Source organism: Oryctolagus cuniculus, chromosome 5, assembly GCF_964237555.1.
Source record: "Oryctolagus cuniculus chromosome 5, mOryCun1.1, whole genome shotgun sequence".
Classification (NCBI taxonomy): Eukaryota; Metazoa; Chordata; class Mammalia; order Lagomorpha; family Leporidae; genus Oryctolagus; species Oryctolagus cuniculus.
The window spans coordinates 140,012,015-140,032,368 of NC_091436.1; the positions used below are offsets into that span (position 1 = coordinate 140,012,015).

Genomic DNA, 20,354 nt, shown 5'->3' on the forward strand with positions numbered 1-20,354 from the left:
GAGATCTTTAGGTCTTTGGGGCCCTGCCCTAGGAAGCTAGTTCTTGAGGGTTGGTTATTTAAGCTGAGTTCAGTCCAGCTTCACTCTGTGTTTCCTGGATCACCATGTGATAATTCCTGTGTACCTGCTATGCCATGTCGGGTTTCCCCAAGATGAAGGCATGAGGCTGCCTGATCTGAGCTGTGAGCTCCAAGCTGAAACATGACCAATCTTTCCCAAGATGCTCCTGTCCCTGTCTGGTCTTTTAGTTTAAGAAAGGTTGATCGATACATTAACATTTCTTGGTGTCAGAAATTGTATCTAAAGCAAGCTCTCACGTTCTCCCTGGCAGCCTTCTGGACCAAGGCACTGAAGGCCGACACTGCCTCATGCCCTCTCCTCTCCGCACAGATGCTCGGTGCACCAGGAGGTCCCCTGGTTCCAGATTACAGTGCTGCAGGTTGGGATTTGGAAGTCAGGAGGGTTCTCCTTTGCTTAGGGCATCAGACTTAGTCCATATGGGTGTGGTGCAGACTCCAGTAATTGTTTTTGGTTGCATGGGAAGGGACACCATTTGGTTGCTACAAAACAGTCATCCCACGTGCTCAATCTTTTTCTGCTGTCCAGCTGTCTCCTGGCACTCTAACTATTTTCATGACTAAATTGGTTAGGTCTCTGGACCAAACAACCTGAATGACTTAAAGCTTTGATGGCCAGAATGAGTTCTATGGAAATTGTACAACTTGTTTATTATCATGTGTGGTTAGAACAGAGGGAAGAATGAACCTCCCAGAGACAGTGGAGGGAATCTTTTAAGTGATATTTTCAGGAATCCAATGTCCCAAGAATACGTTTTTGTTTCTTGAAAGAAAATAACCCAAATAAATTAGAAAAGAAACTAGCACTTGTGATAATAAAACAAAATCAGCTGGTGCTTCCCTGGCAAGTGCTGCTGTCACTTCTCCTATTGCTTTGTGTCTGCCCCTCTCCTGCCACCTCCTCCAGAGCTCACTCTTCCTCTTCCTCTGAGTCCTGCCCCCCCCCTTCTTCCCTGACATCCTGTACTTTCCAACACTTCTAAGTTTCCTATTTCTTCTTGATAGCTCCTTTTAAAATCCTAACAACAGTGAATGGGAGCAAACACAATGGGAGCCTACAGTCCTGGGTAAAATCAGAACTTTTAGCTTATGGGCTTCCCCCATCCACAAAGGAACTCCTGGAATTCAAACACTGTAGTGTAATCATTAGCACCTGCCAACCTGGCTTTTCAGATCTTTGCAAACCTGTTCTCAGGCTCCCAGGAAATGTCCTGGCCTAGGGATGGATGTTACACGCTGGAGGGAAGGAATCCCTTGAGAATATTAACCTGGCTGTTAGCCAAGTGTTCAAAAAAGCAGGAAAACAGGCAGCTGAATTATGAAAGAGCAGTCTCTTGACTTTCCCCCACCAGGTAAACTGGATAAACTACCCAGTGTTGCACCCAAGGAAAGAACCCATCCTTGGTTACTTTACTGATTTGCAAAGAACCTGTATTTTACATAACCCGTTTACACTGGTCCTTCTCTGCCAATAACAGCAAAGCAACACAGTTCAGGGAAAACCCTTTCTGTTTCATTGTAATCAGATCCAGGGAGCCCCACAGATAAGCCTCAATCACCATGAATTGGAAACACCCACAGGAACAAGTATCCAAGGCACATTTAATTGCTGGCAAATCTCCTAGCACAGGGGACTTTTTGCCAACCAAGATCTCCTTCTGCCTCTACTCTAAGCCAAGCCACTAAAAAGTGTTGTGGGCTCCCCTCTCACCATCCATGTTCCCCAGTCGGTGGAAGCCCAGTTCTTTCCTCCACACTCATCACTTCTGCACCAGCTGCCTGACTGTGAGCTCACCTTCCTTCTCTGATTTCACTTCCTCTCAGTGTCACCCAGTGCAGGCTGCTGAGTCTGGCAGCCCTGCTGCCCCTTCCAGAGGATGCCACTCCTCATGACTGTCTTGCTCTGTCTGATCAGCTTCTCCCACCCTGTGCTGGTGCTGTGGATGTGCCTGGCACAGAGTCCCAGTCAGTATCCAAGCCAGGAGCTGGAGTTATGGGATCAGTGCTGGCTCCAGGAGCTGGTAGTCTTAGAGACTCCCAGCTATTGCCCAGATCCAGAGCTCTAAGAGTAGTGGTAATGCTGGGTGGAGGAGGCAGGTCCCACAGATGCTGTCTGTGTGGGTGGCTGGGTCTCTGAGAGTGCTTTTGACTCTATGACAGCAGACAAGCTGTCTTGGGCCACTCTGTGGGGCTGTTTGCTGTGGTGCATTGAGTGCAGTGATCTCAGGCCCAAGCAACAGGTGAACAGCTGTGCTCAAAGTCCTGGAGCTTCTATGGGAAGGACTAGGGCCCTGAGCCTGATGTTGGGCCTCGCAGAGCCCAGGAACTCTCCCAGCGATCCCAGCAAGCAGTAGAGTTGTTGTGTTGTACACAGCCCAGTTCTGTGTCCCAGTGTGCAAGGTTTTGCTGGGCGAGGCAGAGCTCACAGGCATAAGCCAGAGTTCCCTGGGCGTGTGCTGGGTGGGGTCACTGTGCATGGGTGGGGCAGGAGCTCAGAGTGACAGTTGAGGTGGGTGCGATGCAGCACTCTGGCTACTGTCAGTGAGGGGAAGGTGATCCTGGAGGCGACTGAGGTGGAGTTCATATCCCTGCCTTTCACTGTTCCGAGTGAACTGATTGATTCATTGCTCAGAGGGAGCACATGGTCCCAGGGAACTTCACCCCTCCCCCACCCCGATGTGCACACCGTCCAGAGTGCCTGCACACTCTGTCCTGCACCTGCGTCCTCTGTCTGATCCCATGACAAATCGATTCTAGTGTGCAGGGAGCTCTGAGCCTCCCTAGGCAGACTGGACAAGTGCATGGGAACCCAGACAGAACCAGTGATATTTCAAGTAGTGGAGGAGGAGAGGTATGGGGAAGAACATGATATCCAAATCAGACAGGTCAGGCACCTAATTCTAGAGTCCTAAGGGATATCATTCCAAAAGCCCTGCTCCCACTGTCTACTGCAGTGCAGAGTGCTGGGTGGGCTGGGGCACTGGCTGCTGGCCTATTGGGCCCAGTAGGACCTGGGGAGCTCAGTTGGCCTTGCTCCCAGGCAGGACTGTCTTTGGGGTCCCTGGAAGAAGAAGAAGATAGCAAGGGCTTCTGTCTCCCAGCACAGCATGCATTGCACCAGTGACTCCTCTCTCAATATGGTGTCACACCAGCACTGCCCTGGCTTTGAGTGGTGGCAGAGTGAAGACCGAGTGAGTTCTTTCTTTGAAGCAAAGTTGAGTCTTGCAGGGACCCTCCTCACTGGGCTTCTGTCTGTGGTGAGTGGATTCCTCCTGGGGAGGGGGGTGCCTGGCTGAGGGATCCGTGCTGATGGGCTCCACCTCCGCTCTCCTGCTCACCGATTCCCTACACCAAGGACCCCTCAGGCTGTGTGGCTGGAGCTGCAGACACCACTGGCTTGGCTTTGTTCTGCTTTGTCCTCTCTCTGTGCTGCTACACCTTCTATCAGTGTCCTGCTGTGTTATGTTACTGCATTCAGGGGCTCTTCCTCAGGTGCTTTGAATTTTCTTGGAAAAGGTAGAAGTGAAAGTTGAATTTCCCTGTACAGTCATCTTAATCACCCAGATAAGTGCTATTAAAACCACTTAAATTTACATGCCATCTTTTATTTCTTAAAAAAGATTTATTTGTTTCTTCTAGTTATATCTGAATCCCATTTTCTATGCTCAGTAATGTCCCAGGCCCTGATGGTCCCAGGGTCTTTATTATCCTCTCAGGTTGGCTCCCAATTTTCTGGCTGGAAAATATCCCAGGATCTCTCCTGTGAGTCAGAGATTTCCACAGAGGATGACTGAATTCTGAGAACAGGTTTCCATGTACGTTCAGAGTGCCTTCTTATGAACACGGCCTCCTAGAGTTTCACTTTATCTGAAAGCCTGGAAAAGATGCTGGGATTCATTCTAATAGAAGAAAGAGGAAATTTATGGGTAAATAACCGAAATAATATTTAACCCAATCTCTTTGACTAAGGGTGGCTTTGGGAACTAACACGAGGAATCATTTCGCTTAAAAGTGTGTTTACACAACTCTGGAATCACTGAGCCTTTTGCTCCCCCCAAGGAGATCCTTGTGATAACCAACAGTATTGTGGTTGCCTTGGAGGGTTGGAGGGAAAGGCGAAGTGAAGTTGGATTCAGAAAGATAAAAATGAATGGGAATCATGTTGTATCTGTCTCCATCCCACTTGAGCCATGGTGATTTCCCCATCTTGTGCTATTCACCTATGTCCTCAGGTATTCTGTGCAGAGATGTGGTTTGGGTCCATGTGAGAACCTGTCTGTCCTTTCCTCCATCTGAAAATTAACACCAAGAAAATTCATCCTGAACACACACATGGTGAAGAAGGAGGGAAGGGACAGTGGGAGAAAAAGTCCGATTTTTCCTAGAGATATTCTGTCTCCTGCAGCATGGAGTGCTTAGCCTCGGGGAGGCAAAAGGGCTGACTTCAGAGAAGGAAGGAAGGAAGGAAGGAAGGCAGGCAGGAAGGAAGGGCTGGGATTGTGGCACGGTGGGCTAAGCCAGCATCTGCCATGCTGGCATTCCATATGAGCACTGATTTCAGTCCCACCCAGTTGCTCCACTTCAGATCCAACTCCCTGCTAATGTGCCTGGGAGAGCAGCAGTGGATAGCCCACACATGGACAGCCCCACAGCAGAGCTAGGGGTGGACACCAAAGTGAGCAAAGAGAGCTGGCTTCAAGGAGAGATGGGCAGTGTTGCAGTATAATTACGCAACCTTTCAGGTCTTGTCCCCATATGGAGGTGGACTCATGGACAAGCAGCGGGGTCTGGATGGGGAAGCACCAACCTGAGAAAGCCATCCTGGTCCTGGAGAAGCAGCTCCTCAACATGTACCAGATACAATTCAAGGGGTGCAAGCACACACCCCACATGGTACCCTGTGAAGCAGCTTTATCAGGGAACACCCATAAGCAGAGAGGGAGCAGAAACCATTGTCCCGGTGTCTCATTGTCCTAGGCAGGGAGTTTGAGCCCAGCATAGCAGATTGTGTTCCTGTGGCCACCGTCCCAGAACTGAGGATGCCCCAAATGCCCTGCCCTGACCTGGGACAGCCACGAGAACCGTCCGTGGTCTGTGGCCCAATGGCAGGCCCTGTTTGGGAAGGGATCTGTTAGAGTGGGCAAGTCTGACCTCAGGGGTGGCTGGTGGTACCTGCTCTTCTGTGGACTGAGCTCAGACCCTCAGACCTGCTGTGCTGTTCAACAGCGTGCCTCATCGTCCAGGCTCTGCCGCCACTGCTCCCCAGCCTCCAGACCCACACACACCCTCCGAGGAGTCTCCCAGAGAGCCAAGAGACGGACTCCACTGAGCTGCCCCCAACCCCACCGTCTTCCAGATCCTGCTGCAACACTGCCATTCTTCTGGGCGCTGTGCCTTCTCTGCTTCTCTACATCAAATAAGCAAAACAGTTTATTCACGGCATTCTCAGCATGGGAACCTCAGGCATACATGAGGGGACTTCACTGAGTTTATGGAAAAATGATTTAAACTATAAATTATTTGTTACCCAGTGTTTTTGAAATTACGCACAGTATTTCATGATAGTTGCTTTCCTTGAATTTTCAGAAGACTCCTGTATTTTTTGTTAATGACTTCCAACTCTGCAGTGTTTAGCTCTTATTTCCTACTGGATACTGGTTTTTTCAACAATTCATGGACATATACTGTAAGTTCTACAGGTAGACTTTATGATTAGAGTTATCTCATTCAGTATTTCACAACTTTCTTCTCAAATTTGACTTAATACAATGGTGGACATTTGTTCTCCTCCAAGTAAGTCGTGATTAGTAAAAGGCTATTATCAATTAGTGTCTCCACTCAGTGGAAGACTGCTTTTGGTTGATCAGCTGCCCAGTATTTCCTTTTTTAAAAAATTATTTAAACTTATTTCATATATATATATATATATATACACACACATCTATATATATCACACAGAGAAAGAGGGAGAGGGAGAGGGAGAGAGAAAGAGAGGGAGAGGGAAAGAGAGAGAAGGAAGAGACAGATTTCCCAGGGTTGGGACAGGCCAAAGCTAGGAGCTAGGAGCTACGAGCTTCTTCTGGATATTCCACATGGGTGCAGGGTTCCAAGCACTTGGGACATCTGCTAATCTCAGACACATTGGCAGGGAGCTGGAATGGAAGTGGAGCAACCAGGACTTGACAAGTGCAGATACGGGTGCCTGTGCTGCAGGCAGCAGTTTTACATCCATGCCACAATGCCAGCCCCTGCCCAGTGTGTTTCTAATTCAGCAGTGTGTGGAGAGGCTGGGAGGTGGCACTGTCTGCTCCATGCATTCAGGGTTTCAGGCTGACAGATTGTACTGTGGTCTATGGAGTTCCTAAGGTTACTATCATTTTCCAAAAGAAGGATGAAAGCAAACAGAGCAGCATGCAAAATGATCTTTTCTTATTGATTTAGAATCCTCCTGATAGAGAGTAAAGATACCTATACTTCTCCGATTTTTTTTCTACCAAACCAAAATTTCAAATAGAAATGATCATCTATTTTACTTTGTGGCTTCTGGGTTTGGATTATACTTAGAAATTCCTTTGTGATCCGAAGGTTATAAATTGTTGAGCATGAGTTGTTTCAGCAGCGAGGAAGTGGAGAGGAGGAGCAATGTGGAAGTGAGGAAGGAGACAAGGGCAGGTGTGCAGAGGAAGAGGCGGTAAGGAGAACAGCTCTAGCACCCAGCACCACAGGCCACAGGCCAGGGCTTGGTGTGCTCTGTGCTGTGGTTGTGGAGTCTGGTTCTTTGTAACCGACCACATGGTAATGAGTTATTTCCAGGTCATTTGCAGAATGGGCAGCAGTCCTCAGTGGCATCATGCCCAGGGGCTGAGGCATACATGACTCTGCCTGAGACAGGGAATGCAGATGCGGTCCAAAAGCACCTGCTACAGTTTCTGCCTCCATCCACTCAGTTCTGCTTTGTTCTTACATTAGGTTTCCTCCATGTGGTGGGTCACAGTTTCAAAGGAACGCTATCAAGCCCAGACGACACCTGTGCTCGTCCTGGTGCTCTGCCTGGTGATTCCACCCCAGTCCTCATCCCTGCAGTCTGAGGCCCTGGCTTCTTGGCCTTTATTACCTGTGATTGCCACAGCTGCTCACATGCAGTCTTAAGTGGATGTGAGAGATCCAAGAGATGTTCCTGAGACTCACCTGATGCTCCCACTGTGCTCCCCATGATGGTCAGGAGCTGTTATCCCGCCTTTGCCGGCTGCTTGACTGGCAGGAGGAGCCCAAAATGAACTGATGGCAGTCACACCTTAGCTCCTGGTCTAAGGAGACACTAACTGTGTTCCCTGTTGGGAGCATCCTCCTCTGGAACCCAAACTTCTAGACCAGAAGAGTCTGCTGAGGGCATGGGAAACAAACTCCATGTGGGCTACTGGGTTTAGAGTTTGTAGAACTATTCGTTCTTCTTCTTCTTTCCATTTTTAAGGGTTTATTTTTTTTAACTTTTATTTAATGAATATAAATTTCCGAAGTACGACTTATGGATTACAATGGCTTCCCCCCCATACCGTCCCTCCCACCCACAACCCTCCCCTTTCCCACTCCCTCTCCCCTTCCATTCACATCAAGATTCATTTTCAATTATCTTAATATACAGAAGATCAGCTTAGTATACATTAAGTAAGGATTTCAACAGTTTGCTCCCACACAGGAACATAAAGTGAAAAATAATAGATGATTTTTTTTTTTTTGCATTCAAGGGCTCATGGCTTTTTTTTTTCTTTTTTTTTTTAACTTTTATTTAATGAATATACGTTTCCAAAGTACGAATAATGGATTACTATGGCTTCCTCCCCATACCGTCCCTCCCACCCACAACCCTCCCCTTTCCCACTCCCTCTCCCCTTCCATTCACATCAAGATTCATTTTCGATTATCTTAATATACAGAAGATCAGCTTAGTATACATTAAGTAAGGATTTCAACAGTTTGCTCCCACACAGAAACATAAAGTGAAAAATAATAGATGATTTTTTTAAAATGATGATTAAATCAGATCAGACCTATTGTCATGTTTAATCCCAGTGAGAGTCAAGTTGGGAATCGATAATTTCTTTCTTTCTTTCTTTCTTTCTTTTTTCTTTCTTTCTTTTTTTTTTTACAGAAGATCAGTTTAGTATGCATTAAGTAAAGATTTCAACAGTTTGCACCCCCATAGAAACACAAAGTGAAATATATTGTTTGAGTACTCGTTATAGCATTAAATCTCAATGTACAGCACATTAAGGACAGAGATCCTACATGAGGAGTAAGTGCACAGTGACTCCTGTTGTTGACTTCACAAACTGACACTCCTGTTTATGGCATCAGTAATCTCCCTATGCTCCAGTCATGAGTTTCCAAGGCTATGGAAGCCCTCTGAGTTCTCCGACTCTTATCTTGTTTAGACAAGGTCATAGTCAAAGTGGAGGTTCTCTCCTCCCTTCAGAGAAAGGTACCTCCTTCTTTGAAGACCTGTTCTTTCCACTGGGATCTCACTCACAGAGATCTTTTGCCAGAGTGTCTTGGCTTTCCATGCCTGAAATACTCTCATGGGCTTTTCAGGCGGATCCGAATGCCTTTAGGGCTGATTCTGAGGCCAGAGTGCTATTTAGGACATCTGCCATTCTATGAGTCTGCTGAGTATCTCACTTCCCATGTTGGATCAGTCTCCTAAGGGTTTATTTTTTATTTGAGAGGCAGAGTTAGAGAGAGGCAGAGGAAGAGAGAGACAGAGAGATCTTCCATCGGCTGGTTCGTTTTCCAAATGGCCACAACAGCTAGAGCTGCGCCGATCCCAAGCCAAGAGCCAGGATCTTTTCCCAGGTCTCCCAGGTGGGTGCAGGCATCTGAGAACTTGGACCATCTTCTGTTGCTTCACCAGGCACTGCAGTAGGGAGCTGGAACAGAAGTGTAGCAGCTAGGACTTGAACTGGTGCCCATAGGGAATCCAGCATCATAGGCAGTGGTTTCACCTGCTATGCCACAGTGATGGCTCCAGCTGTTCTTTCTCATTGTCAGAGACTCTGTGTCCTCTCATGCTGTTACTTTCACCCTTGGCGCATTCTTCACCTGAAAGACAACCGCATCGTTGCGAGGTGTTGTGGTTGACCTACTGGCATAGCTGCACCCTCATGAGGCCGTTCTGCCGCTGTATCAGCTGGCAGAGTCTGTGTTGCAGGGTGAAGCAGGCCCAGTAGCTCTCAAGGCCCTGTGCTCACTGCTGGATGCTCTTGGTGGAAAGCAGTTCCCACAGGCTGGGGCACTATTGTGTGGGAGCCCTTATTGGAAGATCATACCCATGTGAGCCCTTAGTTCCGAATATGACACTGTGGGAAGGAAGAGCAAACCCATATCTGGGATACTAAGGAATCCTGATTTTTCCAGAGTGAAAGAGTACACATGTACACTTGTTATCAACTATGATTGGTTTCCACAAAGGGTGGTGACCTATTGGAATGGATTTCTTACAGGAAGATCAGCTGTGGCTGTAAGCAAACCAGGCTTGTTGAAGGGAGCCCAAGCCCTTGGTCCTTGAGTGGCTGCATCTCTGCCACCCTGGACACTCCCTTCCTGAGCCTGTTATCCAAGCACCAGTGTAGCTAAGGATGGAGGCTGGCTCACGTCTTCTGACTGAGCAACTGTTTGCTTGGTGGTTAGTCTACTTATAAAATTGGTTATTTAGTGCTGATTTTGAGGATAAGTTTCCTGGGAAATGATTGGTATTCTTTGGTAATATCAGTTTTTTTTTTTTTAAGCTTCGTGTTTCTTCTTGCCTTGCACTGAAGTTTGATAGTTGGTGGGAATCCCCTCTTCCAGACTTGCTGGACTGGTCTCACTGATGAAAGCCCTTCACACCAGTAGGTGGGTGTGACAGTCCTGGCTGAATGGGGTGCAGCAGTTCTGTTGAAGTGTAAGCACAGCAGTGTAGCTTCCATACAGCTCTGTCAAGTGAGGTTGTCAGAGTCGACAAATATTTCAGGATTCCCCAGTGGCCAAGGATGTGGGTGTTCCTAGCTACTATGAGTGCTGATGACATTATCTGTGGGACTAAGGTAGATGGTTTTCTCCTGAACTCTCGTTTTCCTTCATGGTGAAGTCAAGGTGCTTGGGACCCCTCTTCACACCCAGTTCAGCTCACAGGGCCTCTTGTGGTGGTGTCTTGGGTTTCTGATACATAGTGCATCTCTGGAGACAGACCTGAAGTTCTAGCATGTATCGATGGACCATGGCTCTAGGTCTGGGGTGGTGGTGGCACTGTTGTCTGTGTCACTGGTATTTCCACTGCCACATTGTTGATTGTGTGAGTCTGAGTTGTTTATGGACAGTCTGGAAGCAGAATCCAGGTTGTGGGGCCCCACTACAGGGACTGCTCCAACATCTGGGCTTGGCAGCTTGTGGAGAGGAACAAAACCAGAATCTAGAACGTGGTCACTGTGCAGCCACCTCCTGTCCAGGACCAGGATGGACGTGCCTGCTGCAGTGGTTTTTCTGGTGTCCACTGTGCAGGTGTTCATGGAGCAGTTGTATCCAGAGTGGCTCTGGTTTCTGAGGGGCAGACACATACAAGGAACTGAAGTTGGAAGGCAGAAATGAGTGGAGATACAGTGGCCTTTTGCCTGTGAGGTAGTTGCTGTGAGCAGAGTGCCTGTGGTGTGGGTGTTTGTGGGGAAGCCATGGCTCACAGGTCTCTGGTGGGTTGGAAGAACAGTAGCCCCAGTCCTGTGGTGACACAATGGTATCTCCCTCTCTGGGGATTCCGAGGCAGCACTGGCCACTGGTCAGCTCAGCTGCTGATGTCTTTTGCAGAGGAAACCACCGGTGGCTCTGGGCAGCCTCTGCCACATGACTGTCATTCATGGTGGCTGCCCTTTGTCTTTGTCTTTGTTCCTGTCCCTTCTCTGGTGTCTCAAGGGTGTGATTCCCCAGTGATCCTTCTGTGTGGTTATTCTCGTTTTTTTTTTTTTTTTTTTTTTTTTTTTGTGGCTGCTGCTTCTTCACTGTAAGCCTGTGCCTACTCAAAGATATTTGTGTTCATGAATAGTGGTGATGAGGGGAATGAAGGCTCTGCCTACTTAATAGTATCCATATTTTATTCTTTTGAAGGCTCTCCAAATGGAATGGATTTCTTAGTATCATTTTAAGGTTGCTCACTACAAATATATCAAACTATTGGTTTGTATCTGAATTTATTTATTTTTGACATGCAGAGTTAGACAGTGAGAGAGAGAGCCAGAGAGAAAGGTCTTGCTTCCATTGGTTCACCCCCAAATGGCTGCTATGTCCAGCGCGCTGCACCGATCCAAAGCCAGGAGCCAGGTGCTTCCTCCTGGTCTCCCATGCTGGTACAGGGCCTAAGGGCTTGGGCCATCTTCCACTGCCTTCCCGGGCCCCAGCAGAGAGGTGGAGTGGAAGAGGACAGAATCCGGCACCCCAACTGAGAGTAGAACCTGGAGTGCCAGCGCCGCAGGTGGAGGATTAGCCTAGTGAGCCAGGGCACTGGCCTGTATCTGAATTTTGTGTCCTGGAACTTTGATGAATTCCTTCGTTCTGAATTTTTTACTGGATTCCTATATACAAGATCAGGTTACCCACAAATGGAGATGGTCTCACGCTTTCCCATATGCATGGATATTACTTGTAGGAAATAATTTTCCTGTGCTCATTAAAATGATACAACGGTTTTTGTTCTATTGATACATTATATTACTTGAATTTCAGATGTTAAGGCAACCTTGTTTTCCTAGATAAAATTTACCTCATCATGGTGTCTATCTCTTCAATATGGTGCTGTTTTTGGTTAGCTAGGATTTTTTGAGAATTTTGAATATATATCCATAAGAGATATTTGTGTGTAGCTTTTTCTCATGAGCAGTAGTGACCTAAAAGAATGAGCTGAAAAATGTGACTATTTTCTTCTCTTCCATTAATTGGAAGAGTTTGTGCAGAATTAGAATTCATTCTTAAAAACTGAGCTTTAAAAATTCTTTCCAGCTGGCACCGCAGCTCACTAGGCTAATCCTTCACCTGCGGTTCTGGCACTATGGGTTCTAGTCCCGGTGGGGGTGCTGGTTCTGTCCCAGTTGCTTCTCTTCCAGTCCAGCTCTCTGTTGTGTCCCAGGAAGGCAGTGGAGGATGGCCCAAGTCCTTGGGCCCTGCACCCGCATGGGAGACCAGGAGAAGCACCTGGCTCCTGGCTTCAGATCGGCGCAGCGCACCGGCCGTAGTGGCCATTTGGGTGGGTGGGTGAACCAATGGAAGGAAGACCTTTCACTCTGTCTCTCTCTCTCACTGTCTAACCCTGCCTGTCAAAAAAAAATTATTTCCTTGATTATCAAACATTTTTTGTGGTGTTTATTATATACCTAGTGTGTCCTAAACACTTTGCAAATGCTCACTATTCTAAACCTCATGTGATCCTATAAGGTGAAAACTATTATCGTTGCCCCCATTTACAAATGAAGCAGACACAGAAGATTGAGCCACCTCCCACATGTCTGACACCCAGTAGGAGACAGAGCCATGATTCAAATCCAGGCAGTCAAACTCCTCAGTTCCCACAGAAAGCCAGTTGGCAGGATTGCTGCCCAATTCTTTAACTATTTGGTAGAACTCACCAAGAAAGCCATTTGGACCATCAGTTTGATCTCTGGGAGTTTTACAAAAGTATGACTGATTCAGTGACTTCACTTGTTCCAGATATTTTCAGCATGTTTGCTGCTTCTTGGGAAGGAAGAATTCAAACTATCCCTCTTTGCAGATGATATGATTCTTTATTTAGAGGATCCAAAGAACTCTACTAAGAGACTATTAGAACTCATAGAGGAGTTTGGCAAAGTGGCAGGATATAAAATCAATGCACAAAAATCAACAGCCTTTGTATACACAGGCAATGCCACGGCTGAGAAAGAACTGCTAAGATCAATCCCATTCACAAAGCCACAAAAACAATCGAATACCTTGGAATAAACAACCAAGGACGTTAAAAATCTCTACAATGAAAATTACAAAACCTTAAAGAAAGAAATAGAAGAGGATACCAAAAAATGGAAAAATCTTCCATGCTCATGGATTGGAAGAATCAACATCATCAAAATGTCCATTTTCCCAAAAGCAATTTATAGATTCAATGCAATACCAATCAAAATACCGAAGACATTCTTCTCAGATCTGGAAAAAATGATGCTGAAATTCATATGGACACACAGGAGACCTCGAATAGCTAAAGCAATCTTGTCCAACAAAAACAAAGCCGGAGGCATCAAAATACCAGATTTCAGGACATACTACAGGGCAGTTGTAATCAAAACAGCATGGTACTGGTATAGAAAGGGGTGTATAGACCAATGGAACAGAATAGAAACACCAGAAATCAATCCAAACATTTACAGCCAACTTATATTTGATCAAAGATCCAAAACCAATCCCTGGAGTAAGGACAGTCTATTCAATAAATGGTGCTGGGAAAATTGGATTTCCACGTGCAGAATCATGAAGCAAGACCCCTACCTTTCACCTTACACAAAAATTCACTCAACATGGATTAAAGACTTAAATCTATGATAACCTGACACCATCAAATCGTTAGAGAACATTGGAGAAACCCTTCAAGATATAGGCACAGGAAAAGACTCCTTGGAAAAGACCCCAGAAGCACAGGCAGTCAAAGCCAAAATTAGCATTTGGGATTGCATCAAATTGAGGTTTCTGTACTTCAAAAGAAACAGTCAGGAAAGTGAAGAGGCAACTGACAGAATGGGAAAAAATATTTGCAAATATGCAACAGATAAAGGCTTAATAACCAGAATCTACAAAGAGATCAAGAAACTCCACAACAACAAACAAACAACCCACTTAAGAGATGGCAAAGGACCTCAATAGACATCTTTCAAAAGAGGAAATCCAAATGGCCAACAGACACATGAAAAAATATTCTGGATAACTAGCAATCAGGGAAATGCAAATCAAAACCACAATGAGGTTTCACCTCACTCCGGTTAGAATGGCTCACATTCAGAAATCTACCAACATCAGATGCTGGCGAGGATGTGGGGAAAAAGGGACACTAACCCACTGTTGGTGGGAATGCAAACTGGTAAAGCTACTATGGAAGACAGTTTGGTGATACCTCAAAAACCTGAATATAACCCTACCACGTGACCCAGCCATCCCACTCCTTGGAATTTACCAAAAGGAAATTAAATTGGCAAATAAAAGAGCTGTCTGCACCTCAATGTTTATTGCAGCTCAATTCACTATAGCTAAGACATAGAATCAACATAATGCCCATCAACAGAAGACTGATAAAGAAATGATGGGATATGTACTCTATAGAATACTATACAGCAGTAAAAAATGAAATCTGGTCATTTGCAATGAAATAGAGGAATCTGGAAAACATCATGCTGAGTGAAATAAGCCAGTCTCAAAGGGACAAATATCATATGTTCTCCCTGATTGGTGAAAGCTAACTGAACACCTAAAAGGAAACCTGTTGAAGTGAAACGGACACTATGAGAAACAATTACTTGTTCAGCCCTTGTCCTGACTGTGGAGGAACAGCTTACTATTTTATTCCTTTTAGTATTTTTTTGTTCTACTTAATACCATTGGTTGAACTCTTCAATTAACACACAATTATTCTTAGGTGTTTAAAATTAACTGAAAAGTGATCACAGTTAAATATAAGACCGGGCATAAGAGAAGGAGATGTACTGTTCGGTACATGCTCACTTGGACTTACCCCTAATGTTAGAGCTAGAAACGTGCCAGGGGATTACAATTCAATCCCATAAAGGTGGCATGTACCAATGCCATCTTACTTGTTAAAGTGATCAGTTTAAGTTCATAATTGATCAAAAAGATAGGATTAAGTGTCAACGGGATTACATAAATAAGACCAGTGTCTGCAAATAATAATTGGTAGAATTAAAAAGGCTAGAATGATCCTACATGGGAAGCAGGATACACAGCAGACTCATAGAATGGCAGATGTCCTAAACTGCACTCTGGCCTCAAAATCAGCCCTTAAGGTATTCAGATCTGGTTAAAAAGCCCATGAGAGTTTCTAAGGCATGGAAAGCCAAGACACTGTGGCAAAAAATGACCTACATGAAAGATCTCTGTGAGATCCTGGTAGAAAGAAGGGGCCGTCCAAGAAGGAGGTACCTTTCTCTGAAGAGAGGAGCGAACTTCTACTTTGAATATGGCCTTGTTTAAATAATGTCAGAGTTTGTGGACTTAAGAGGCTTCCATAGCCTTGGCAGTTCATGAACAGCCTCCAGTGATCACTGACATCATAAATAAAGGTGTCAATTGTTAACAACAGGGGTCATTGTACACTTGCTCACCATGTAGGAAGTCTGACCTTAATTTGTTGTACTATGAGAATTAATGGTAAAACGAGTCTTCAAACAGTGCTTTATACTTTGTATGTCTGTGTGGGTTCAAACTGTTGAAATCTTTATTCAGCATAGAGTTGTTCTTCTATATATAGAGATAATTAAAAATGAATCTTAATGAAGAATGGGATGGGAGACGGGGTAGGAGATGGGATTGTTTGGGGTTGGGAGGGCGGGTATGGGGGATGAAGCAGTATAATCCAAAAGTTGTACTTATGAAATTTATGTTTATTAAATAAAAGCTTTCTATTAAATATCAACAAAACAAAGAGCTTCTTCTTGGAAAGGATGAACAAAATTGACAAATCATTAGCTATACTAGTAAAAAGAATATTCACATAAATAAAATAAGAAATGACTAGGGAGATGTTACAATTAATACCATTGATATAATCAGGTTATTAATATAATTATTGAGTACATGGCAATATATTTGATAACTTACAAGAAAAACACAAATTTTTCGCCACATAATTAATCTTACCAAGATTAATTCATGGGCCGGCGCCGTGGCTCATTAGGCTAATCCTCCGCCTAGCGGCGCCGGCACACCGGATTCTGTCCCGGTTGCCCCTCTTCCAGGCCAGCCCTCTGCTGTGGCCAGAGAGTGCAGTGGAGGATGGCCCAGGTGCTTGGGCCCTGCACCCCATGGGGAGACCAGGAAAAGCACCTGGCTCCTGGCTCCTGCCATCGGATCAGCGCGGTGCGCCGGCCGCAGCGCGCCGGCCGCGGCGGCCATTGGAGGGTGAACCAACGGCAAAAGGAAGACCTTTCTCTCTGTCTCTCTCTCTCACTATCCACTCTGCCTGTCAAAAAAAAAAAAAAAAAAAAAAAAAAAAAAAAAAAAAAAGATTAATTCATGAAGAAACAGGATATCTAAGCAGGCCAATCATGAGTAGTGAGGTGGAGTCAGTAATTAAAATTTCTTTAAAAAGTCCCAACAATGAACAGCCCAGGGTGAGATGGCTTCACTACTGAGTGCTACCAAAATATTTTTTTATTTTCTAAAAAGATTTATTTTATTTATTTGAAAGTCAAGAGTTACAGAGAAAATGGAGAGAGAGATTTTCCATCCAGTGGTTCATTCTCCAAATGGGTACAATGGCCTGGGCTGGGCCAGGCCAAAGCCAGGAGCCAGAAGCTTCATCTGGGTCTCCCCTGTGGGTTTGGGGACTCATCCATTTGGTCCATTTTGTGCTGATTTCCCAGGCCATTAGCAGGGAAGTGGATCGAAGTGCAACAGGCAGGTCTCAAAACCGTACCCATGCTATCTCTTTTTTGAGCATGCCCACACTCCTTCCTGGGTCTGTCCTTTTGCTTTGTATGGAAATAAATCTTGCTTTTCTGCTGCCCTTTACCTTGTTTCATCCTTGAATTCACTCCTGTGCTAAAGGCAAGAACCTGGACCCAGCCACCCCACAGTGCTGCTTGAATGAGTACAGAAATATAGAAAGGACCTGGGAACTAATAATCAGTAGACACTGGAAGAATTCTGAGGTACAGACCAGAGAAGCCTAGATTTCCTTGAAGGGATTGTTGCTTTAAATGCAAGTATGGATGTGGAATGTAATGCTATATGTACGGCCTCTGTCATCTTAGAAAACACATGTATCATCATGAGCAGAGCAAGGCTCAACACATGGACACCAAAGGCCATTGTGGTGAGGTCTCCAGTGGAAATAAGGCACATGTGACTGGAGACTGGTGGGAAGGTAAGCCTTGTGACAAAGACGGCAAGGTGGGAACCCAGCACCTGGCACCTTGGTCTGGCATCTCTAGCCTCCAGAAGTGCATGGAAGTGAATGTGTGTGTTTTAAGACCCCATTGATGTGATTTCCTTTATGGCCACACAAGCTGAATAAGGTGCATCTAATGAAGGGAATGCTTAAGTATGTATTGTGCTCTAGGTTATACAAAATAACAAAACAAGAATTGTGTCACAGAGTGAAGTGAGAGAGGCCTGGAATGTTCATAAAGGTAGAGAAAATTAGGCTGAGGGTGAACGGGCTGTGTATGAACAATACACACAACAGTGCTAATAAAGAAAGCAATGCAGTATAGCTCAACACTGAAATGGTCTTCACTGACCAGTTGTGCTGGGGCGAGGACTGACAGCCTACAGTGTTGGTAATGGAGGCAGGAAATTGACACTCATACACACCACCAATGGCAATGTATTCTAGTTCAGTTCACCTGGAGCACACTCTGGTTGTTTCTATTAATGTACAAATGTTCATGATCATTGGCTTCATCTTCCTTCCAGGACTTTATTCTCAGAAATGGTCTTAGGACTCTGCAAAGACATTATACACCCACAAGAGATATCAGATAGTATCAATGGCTCCAGCCGCTCAAATGAAATTGATGTTGTAATTAAAGCTTTTTCACCCTGGTGAATGGATAAATAAAATGAAGTATATCCATACCCTAGGGTAATATTCAACAATAAAAGGGACAAAATGTGTAAACCTCAGACATTATTATAAGTGAAAGAAGCCAGATACAAAGGACCATATATTGTTTGATTCCACGTATATGAAATGTTTGGAAAAATAAATGTATATATATTACAAAAGCAAATTGATGTTTGCCTGGAACTGAGAGTGTGAAGACAAGTGACTGCAAATTGGCACAAGGAATCTTTCAAGGGGATGGACCATTTCTATGATGGGACTGTTGTGATGGTTTTGCAAATCTGTAAACTTAGTACAAATTAGAGCTTTTCATGAAAAAAAGGAAACTTCAGACGAACATGTCTCATGAATCCTTAACCAAGTACCAGCAAATGGAATAGAATATATTATGGCCACAACAATTTTATTCAAGGATGCAACATTGAATGAGTATATAAAAATCAATCTAATTTCCCAATTAATGGAAACAAACATAGGATCATCTTCTTGTCGAGAAAGTATTATAAAAATAAACATTTACCTATTCATGATAAAACAATCTTAGCAAATCAAGAATAAAAGACAACTCTTTTACTCTAAAAGGGAAGGAGTGGGCGTTGTGGTGCAGTGAGTTAAACCATGCTTCCAAAACCATCATCCCCTATCAGAGTACAGGTTTAAGTCCTGGTGCTCCACCTGCAATCTGGCTTCCTGCTGATGTACCTGAGGATGACTCCAGTACACGGACCCCTTCTAACCATGTAGGAGACCCAGATGGAGTTCTGAGTTCCTGGCTTCAGCTTGGCCTGACCTTGGCTATTGTGGGCATTTAGGGAGTGAACCAGCAGATGGAAGAGCGCTCTCTCTCTCTCTCTCTCTCTCTCTCTCTCTTTCTCTTTCTCTCCTCTCCCTACGCTCTCAGTGCCATTCTGCCTACTGAAAGAAAGATCTATTAAAAAAAAGACCAAGACAAGGATGCTCTTTTTCACTACTCTTTAGAGCAATTAAACAAGAAAAAGAAATAAAAGGCAATAATAATGGAAATTAGGAAATCAAACTGTCTCTGTTTACAGATCACATCATATATATATATATATTAAAATTTGAAAGACTCTAGCAAAAACAGAATCAGCAAATTATGTTATTAGAGTTGCCAAGACAAAAAATCAACATGCTAAAAAAAATCAGCAGTATTTCTAGAAAGCAATGAAAACTTTCTGAACAAGAAATCAAGAAATTAATTCCACTTACAACTGCTACAAAAATAATATTAAATACTCAGAATAAACTTAGCCAAGGAGGAGAAAGTTCTTTACAATGAAAACTGTAAAACATTGATCACGTAAATTGAAGAGTACAGAAATAAATGGAGACACACACCACCTTCATGGAGAGGAAAAATTGGCATTTTTAATGTATCTTTAACACCTGTAAAACTTGCTGTGCTGTTAGGGCTCCTCCTCCCTCACTGCATCCTGCAAAACCTGTCCAGGAGGGAGCTGGATAACTGTAGCCCTTCCCTCTTTTTTTTTATTTTATTTTATTTTTATTTTTTTTTATTTTTGACAGGCAGAGTGGACAGTGAGAAAGAGAGACAGAGAGAGAAAGGTCTTCCTTTTGCCGTTGGTTCACCCTCCAATGGCCGCCGCTGCAGCCGGTGCACCGCGCTGATCCGATGGCAGGAGCCAGGATCCAGGTGCTTTTCCTGGTCTCCCATGGGGTGCAGGGCCCAAGCACCTGGGCCATCCTCCACTGCACTCCCTGGCCATAGCAGAGAGCTGGCCTGGAAGAGGGGCAACCGGGACAGAATCCGGCGCCCCAACCGGGACTAGAACCCGGTGTGCCGGCGCCGCAAGGTGGAGGATTAGCCTAGTGAGCCACGGCGCCGGCCCGCCCTTCCCTCTTTCAATGCCTTCTCTCAGAGATCAGAATTCCTGTTGCCCAGTGTCTGGATACTTGAATGGTTTTTCCTATGTCTGTCTGAGTTTGTAGTGTTTAAGGCACAAAAATAAATCCAATTCTTGTTATTCTATCATGTCACAAAGCAAAAACCAATGAACTTAATTTTTATAGCCAATTATTTTTGATAAAGATTTATTTAATTTTAAAGCAGAGCAACAGAGACAGGGACACACACACAAACACAAAACAGCTGACTCACTGAGTGGAGGGGACAGAGGTGTGAATTAGGAGAAGCCTCAACAGTGGGAACATGCAAGATGAAGGCACACAGAAAAGACAGAAAAAAGGAAAGGAAGTTGCATAGGGCCTCCCTGGGGTCTTCAGCTCATTATTTCATGCACGTAAGGGAACTAGTCTAGTACAGGGGAAGAATCACCTGAGGTCTGTAGGTAACAGTGCCCAGTGCTACACAGAGCTGGAAATAGTGCCTGTTCCCAGCAGCCAGAATGAGCCTCATAAATCGCTGGGATTCAACAAGCTATTCTGAAGAGTTTTGA

General features: G+C 44.9%; 1 protein-coding gene across 1 annotated transcript in view; it reads left to right on the top strand.

Moving 5' to 3' along the window:
* Positions 1–20,354, top strand: part of LOC100355380 (patr class I histocompatibility antigen, A-2 alpha chain) — a 69,989-nt gene that overhangs the window by 18,487 nt on the left and 31,148 nt on the right. The window lies entirely within an intron of this gene.